Source organism: Nycticebus coucang, chromosome 9, assembly GCF_027406575.1.
Source record: "Nycticebus coucang isolate mNycCou1 chromosome 9, mNycCou1.pri, whole genome shotgun sequence".
Lineage (NCBI taxonomy): Eukaryota > Metazoa > Chordata > Mammalia > Primates > Lorisidae > Nycticebus > Nycticebus coucang.
In genome coordinates, this window is record NC_069788.1 from 75,736,773 (window position 1) to 75,744,649 (window position 7,877).

A 7,877-nucleotide genomic window follows, 5' to 3' on the forward strand; every position below is an offset into this window, starting at 1 on the left:
AACAATATATAAGGGTTCCACTCTCTCACCAACACTATCTTTTGACTTTTTGATACTATTCATCCGAATATTATAGGTATAAGGTGGTATCTCACTGTGGTTTTGATTTATATTTCTCTGATAATTAGTGGTGATAGATACTTTTTCATATACCTGTTGGCCATTGTATGTCTTTGGGAAAATGTCCATTCAGACCTTCTGCCCATTTTTTAATAAGCTATTTGGTTTTTTTGTTTGTTCGATTGCTGTTGAGTTGTATGAGTTCCTTATATACTTTGTATATTAACTCCTTATTAGAGGTACGGTTTGCCAGTTATTTTCTCCTGTCCTTTGGGTTGCCTTTTCATTTTGCTGATTGTTTCCTTTACTGTGCAGAAGTTTTTTTAGTTTGATATAGTCTCATTTGTCTATTTTTGCTTTTGTTGCCTATGCTTTTGATATCATATCCAGAAAATCATCACTAAGATGTTGGTGGAACTTCATGGAACTTCCCTGTGTTCTTTTTCCTTTCTTGTTTGGATGCCTTTTGTTTCTTTTCCTTATTTAATTGCTGTGGCTAAGATCTCAGTCCTGTGTTGAATATAAGTGGCAAGTGTGGGCATCCTTTTTTTTTTTCCCCATCCTTGCCACATCCAGCTATATGTGAGCTGTGGGAATTATCCAGTTCATAGTTGCACACTTCCTCTTTGTGGAACTTCACGTAGAATCATGAACGTGATCATCATAGTATTCAGGAAAGAGTCCAGGAAACCTTGTGAAGGTTTCTGGAGCTATTTTTGTACCACCTACCTGTCTAGAACCCTGCTTTTCAAATTCCAGTTGCTTCAGACTCTTCAGAACACCACCCTTAAACACCTCACCGTATCAGAACCACTGTTATTGATTGACTTGAAGTTCTCTTTCCTTTTCTATGGTCTATAATGTCCCTGTAGACCAAAAGCTGTGACAGTTTTTAGGGCTGTCTTCATTTGATTCTCTTTTGGAAACAGTAGTTCTGTGATATGTTTTGTCCAATATCTGAAAATAGCTGTTTTTATATTTTATCCAGTTTTCTATTTATTAAAACACCAGATTAAGTCTGGCTTCTATTATTCCATATAGCAGGAAGCAGAAATTCTCTAATAAATTTTTAACATAGTTAATAATGTAAGCATGGATTCTAAAAATGCATTCCATAGATCTTGAAAATCTATTCTTTATATTGTATGCATTTTTGCAACTAAAGAACATATCTTGGTTTACTTACGTGCATGACAAATAAAATATCAATTTCATATGCCAAGAAATGAATTCAATATTAAGGAAGGATCATTCTTAACTTTATTATCCCTGTTCATCCTACTAATCCTTTGAGCTCTCTTCTATTAATATAACATTTATCAATAACTAATTCTTTTTTTCTTTTAGACAGTCTCACTGTGTCACCCTTGGTAGAGTGCTGTGACATCACAGCTCACAGCAACCTCCAACTCTTGGGCTTAAGCAATTCTCTTGCCTCAGCCCCCCAAGTAGCAGGGACTACAGGCACCCACCACAATGCCCGGCTATTTTTTTGTTGTAATTGTCGTTGTTTGGCAGGCCGGGGCTGGGCTCAAACACGCCATCCCCAGTGTATGTGGTCAGTGCCCTAGCTGCTGAGCTACAGGCACCAAGCCTGGTTGTTCTTTTCTTATTGGTTTGCTTGAGTTCTTTGTAGATTCTTGTTATTTGCCCTTTATCAGATGAATAGCTTATGAATATTTTCTTGCATTCTGTAAGTTGTCTTTTTGCTCTGTTGATTATTTCCTTAGCTGTGCAGAATGTTTTCAATTTAGTCAAGTGCATTTACTTATTTTTGTTTTTGCTGTAATTAGAGTTGTCTTCATTGCCCAGGCTGATAGCGCTTTCCCTACTAGAACTTCTTATAGTTTCATGCCTTACATTTAAATCTTTTAATCTATCTTCAATTAGTTTTTGAGAGTAGTAGTGAGAAATATGGATCCTGTTTTTTTTCTGCATGTAGCTATCTAATTTTTCCAGCACCATTTATTTAACAGAGCTTCTTTTTCTCAGCATATATTGTTGTCTGCTTTGTCAAAGATCAGTTGGTTGTAAGTGGATGGTTCTGGGTTCTGGGTTCTCTGTTCTGTTCCACTGGTCTATGTCTCTATTTTTGTGCCAATACCATGTCGTTTGGTTACTATACCCTTGTAGTAAATCTGCTAAGGTGATGCCCTTAGATTTATTCTTTTTGCTTAATATTTCTTTGGCTATTTGGGCTATTCTGGTTCTAAATGAAGCATAGCGTTATTTTTTCTAGATCTGTGAAATATAGTGTTGGTATTTTGATAGGGATTGCACTGAATAAATCTGTAAATTAGGTAGTATAGATATTTCAACAATGTTGATTCTACTGATCCACGTTTTTCCATTTGTGTCATTTGCAGTTTCTTTCCTCAGTGTTTCATAATTCTCTTTGTAGAAATCTTTCACCTTCTTGGTGCAGTATATTCCTAGGTATTTTATTTTCCTTGTAGCTATTGTGAATGGTATTGAGTCTTTGATTTGACTCTCAGTTGACTGTTACGGGTGTATAGAAACGCTACTGGTTTGAGTACACTGATTTTGTAACCTAAGACCTTGCTGAATTTATAACATTTATCAATTCCAGGAGTCTCTTAGTGGAGTCTTCGGGGTTTTCTATATATAAGATCATGTCATCAGCATAAAGTCAATAGTTTGATTTCCTCTTTGCCAATTTGGATACCCTTTATTTCCTTCTCTTGTCTGATCGCTCTGGCTAGGACTTCTAGCAGTATGTTGAATAGAAATGGTGACAGTCGGCACCCTTGTCTTGTTCCAGTACTTAGAATGCTTTCAGCCCTTTCTCATTCAGTTTGACATTGGCTGTGGGTTTGTCAAATATGGTTTTTACAGTTTTGAGATATGTTCCTCCTATGCCTAGTTTGTTGAGAGTTTTTAGCATGAAAGAGTGCTGAATTTTTAAAAATATTTTTTCCACATCTATTGAGATGATCTTTTTATAGAGATAGCGGCTCACTCTGTTACCCAGGTTGGAGTGCAGTGACACCATTAACTCACAGCAAACTTGAGTCCAGGGATCCTCCTGTCTCAGCCTCCTGAGCAGTTAGGACTGTAGGCATGCACCACCATATCAGGCTGGGATTCTTTTTTTTTTTTTTTTTGAGACAGAGTCTCACTATGTCATCCTTGGTAGAGTACCGTGATGTCATAGGTCACAGCAATTTCAAATGCCTGGGCTTAAGCTATTCTCTTGCCTCAGCCTCCCAAGTAGGCACCCACCACAACACCCAGCTATTTTTGTTGTTGTTGTTGCAGTTGTCATTGTTGATTTTAGCTGGCCCAGGCTGGGTTCAAACCTGCCAGCCTCGATGTATGTGGCCAGCGCTTTACCCACTGAGCTATGGGCGCCGCCTCTGGCTGGGGTTCTTATAAAATTGAGCTCTTAGTACATTTCAAAAAGTCAGTAGATAAAGCCTTCAGTTAGTTTTATATTCATTGAGTACCTCTTATGTTCTAGTTGCTTGGTTCTAGAAACTCATCTGTCATGTAAAGCTAATTATACCTGATATAGTTTAGTTATGGCACAGTGAGGGGGAGACTACAGTTGTTGGCTAGGGATTTTTGTGTCTATATATATCTTCCATAAGAGGGCAGCAAAGTACCAGGATAATTTTGTTCTTACCATGTAGTCTTATAGTGGAGTTTTCCTTACAGAGTCTCACTTTCTTACTCCTGGTAGAGTGCTCTGGTGCCATAGCTCACAGCAGCCTCAAACTCTTGGGCTCAAGAGATTCTCTTGCCTCTCAGCATCCAGAATAGCTGTGACTACAGGCACCCGCCACAATTCCCAGCTGATTTTTTTAGAGACAGGTCCACTCTTGCTCAGGCTGGGCTCGAACTTGTAAGCTCAAGTGATCCACCTGCCTTTGCCTCCCAGAGTGCTGGGATTACAGGTGTGAGCGGCTGTGCCCAGTTTATATTGCAAACTTAATAGAAATCTTCCAAGACTAAAAAACAGAAAGCATGATTACAGTTTTATTTAGTTTCTCAGTGGTCTTCTATGTAATAATATGGTTTTTATGCTGCATATTCTTTTACATGGACTATGTTATCATTGATAGCCTAATGGACCTGGGGTTACTTGTTAGAGTTTGAATCCTGGAAGTATGACTTACCAGCTTACTTAATCTTTCTGAACATCAGTTTATTTATTTATTTGAGAAAAAAGGAAGGGAGAGAGCAACACATGATTTTAATAACCAGAATAGAATTTCTGATTCCTGAAGAGGCTAAGAACAGTTAAAACATGGAGCTAGAAAAAGTCTTGGGTGTACATTATTTACTTAAAATCCTTTTTAGGGTGAGATAAAGGAAAGTATAGGTCATTACTCTCTGTAGCTATATTTATGTACTAATTATTATTTATTCATATATTTTCTCAAGCCAATTAACATACACTCTATTAAAATCTTTTACTATCGCAAATAACATGTCATAATTTGGTCACTCTAATTTTTTATTTTCTAAATGAATAAAATAATATTTGAAACACTGAGTTTGTTTCATTCTTTTTTAATTTTCACAAGTTTATTGTGATAATTCATATTTCTCCTTATTCTTGATGCTTAATGTTTTTCATTTGTTAGTCTCTCTTATTATTTCTTATTCCTTTTCTTATTTCTTTTCTATTTCTTTTTTCCCCTTTGCCTGTAAAGTTCTATTGATTGTTTTTTATCTATTGTGATTAATTTTTTTTTATTAAATCATAACTGTATACAATGATGATTAATTTTTTTATTGTGATTAAATTTTTATTAGCCTTACTTGAAAGGTGTATTTTTATCAGTAGTGAAAATTAATCAGTATCTAGCCTCCTTTAACCTTCAAATAAGATTAAAACATGTAACCTGATTTTTTTCATTCCTTTGTTATAATATGTGCCTGTATTTTAAGAAATAATCTAAAATTTTAGTCTCAGATTATTTTTTCTTTTTAAAATGGATTACAAGTGGTACACAGAAATAGATAAGTTATAACTTCTGCTTCATGACACATTCTCATTAATTTCCCATGCAAGGCCTTCATTTATTTATTTATTTATTTTAGACAGAGTCTTACTCTGTCACCCTTGGTAGAGTGCTGTGGAGTCACAGCTCACAGCAACCTCAAACTCTTGGGCATAAGTCATTCTCTTGCCTCAGCCTCCTAAGTAGCTGGGACTATAGGCACCTGCCACAACACCTGGCTATTTTTTGTTACAGTTGTCATTGCTGTTTAGCTGGCCCAGGCCAAGCTCGAACCTGCCACCCTCTGTGTATGTGGCTGGTGCCATAACCACTGTGCTACGGGCGCTGAGCCAAGGCCTTCATTTATTTTTAACTTACTTTTAATACTGATTAAGTATCTATGAAGTCAACATGTAATTGAACAGCCTGAATCTTGCTATTTACTCATGTCTAGTTATGTAATATGGTTCCCACTCATTTCTTGCCTCCCTGCATTTGGGCAACTATCAGGCCTTTGTTTTTTTGCCATTATTTCTTTGATTTGCATGGTTTTATCTGTTCCCTAAAAATGTTATTTTAAATGCTTGCTTTTAGTTCTATTAAAACAAGAGTCATGCTGTATATAATCTATAGGGAATCCTCTGACACTACTTTGTTTTTGAAATAAACCAGAGCTTATTTTCCATCCTTCTCTTGATAGACAGTTAAGTTGTTTCAAAGTTTTCCCTACTTCCTATTGTAGTTAAGCAATGATATCTTTTGGTGTTGAACCAATAAGTAGAATTACTATGGATATCTACAAGATCTCTATGTGGTACTAAGGATTTTCCAAAGTGATTCTACCAATCAAGAATCCCATAGAATAGAGAAGAAATTCTGTGATTAGCATTTTCTCTAACACTTGATAGTTACAGATTTGATATTCTCAGATTGAATTAAAGTAGACGTTATCTTATTGTACTCTGTTCATGTCTTTCACCCATTTTTCTATTTGGTTTTTGTTTGCTCTTTTTTTTATTTATGTAGGATAATATTTAGAAATAAACTTATCCTACATCAAGCACACAAAGTAAATTCAGTGTGAGTTTAAAATGACATGCTTTTCTTCCAGAGGCTTAAGACGCTTGGACCCCCCTGGGTTACTCACAGAGTTAGGCTCTTTGGAAAATTCCTTAGGCCTTTTCTCTGAAGCAGTACACCCCGTGAAGCCTGAGATCCAAGGGCATGCCACCCTTCCTCAGAGATACGGGCCAGAGGGTTGACATATGTTAACAACATACTGTCAGAGGTCTATAGGTGGTCTGCCCTGAAGGAAGGTCACAGTCGTTACTTCATACTGAGTAAACTGAGTGAATGCTTGAAGATTAACTCTGTTCCCCTATAGCTATTTTTGTCTTTGTGCCCTGCTCGGAAAACTAGTCACGGTTTAGAGGAAGAGATTTACTACATAAGTGGTTACATTGATATGATAAATTTCCTTTCAAGTTCAAATTCAGCTTATAGATAATGGATTAGGTGTGTACGTGACTGGAAGAGTATAAAACTAAAACGTGGAATAAAGAATTTTGCTATATGCCATCAAACGGTGTATAGTCTATTTCTTGACTTAATAATTACAGGAGCGAGTTTACACCTACAGCAAAGCTGCTGCTCGTTCGCGTCTCGGTTCATGCAACATTTATTTTATTTTTTTTTATTAAATCATAGCTGTGTACATTAATGCAATCATGGGGCACCATACACTGGTTTTATATACAATTTGACATATTTTCATCACACTGGTTAACATAGCCTTCTTGGCATTTTCTTAGTTATTGTGTTAAGACATTTATATTCTACATTTAGTAAGTTTCGCATGTACCCTTGTAAGATGCACCATGGGTATGGTCTCACTAATTACCCTCCCTCCACTCCCATCCTCCCCCCTCCCTTTCTCTCCCTTTCCCCATATTCTTGGGTTATAGCTTTCATATGCAAGCTATAAATTAGTTTCATAGTAGGGCTGAGTACACTGGATACTTTTTCTTCCATTTTTGAAATAACTTCGCTAACAACAATATGTTCCAGAGCTCCATCCATGTAAATATGAAAGAGATAAAGTCTCCATCTTTCTTTAAGGCTGCATAATATTTCATGGTGTACATATACCACAATTTATTAATCCATTCGTGCGTTGATGGGCACTTGGGCTTCTTCCATGATTTAGCAATTATGAATTGGGCTGCAATAAACCTTGTGGTACAGTAGCTTTGTTATTATGTAATTTTTGGTCTTTTGGATATATACCTAGTAGAGGAATTGTAGGATCAAATGGCAGGTCTATTTAGATCTCTAAGAAAAATATGGAACACTTCAACGAATTTGCGTGTCATCCTTGCGCAAGGGCCACACTAATCTTCTCTGTGTCATTCTAATTGTAGTATATGTGCTGCCGAAGCAAGCACATTTTGTTTGCTCTTGATTTGAAGCTCTTTGTATACTCTTGATTCTGATTATCAGTTGTATGAATTATAAGTATGTTCTCCTCATTTGTAACTAGGTTTTTGACATCTTGAAAATATATTTTGAAAAACAAAAAAATCCTAATTTTAATAGTCAAATTTATTTTTTTATTTTGTTTATTTTATAGTTGTATTGTTTAAAATTTTTTAACTCTTTCTACCCACTGAGCCTAAAATATTTTCATATATGTTTTCTACTAAGAATTTTTAACTTTTGTTTCTGACATTTAAGCTTTTAATACATTTGGATTTGGCTCGTAACATCTAGCATGAAATGGAACTCTAATTTCAACTTTTACCACATGTATGATTTTTTTTCCACTTTCTTTTATTGAATAGTCCTTAA

General features: G+C 35.8%; 1 non-coding gene across 1 annotated transcript; it reads right to left on the reverse strand.

The window, feature by feature from the left end:
* Window positions 1-7,366: 7,366 nt before the first annotated feature.
* LOC128595058 (U6 spliceosomal RNA) lies at window positions 7,367-7,474 on the reverse strand. The gene has a single exon (XR_008382748.1). It is a non-coding gene; the product is annotated as a U6 spliceosomal RNA (small nuclear RNA).
* Window positions 7,475-7,877: the final 403 nt, after the last annotated feature.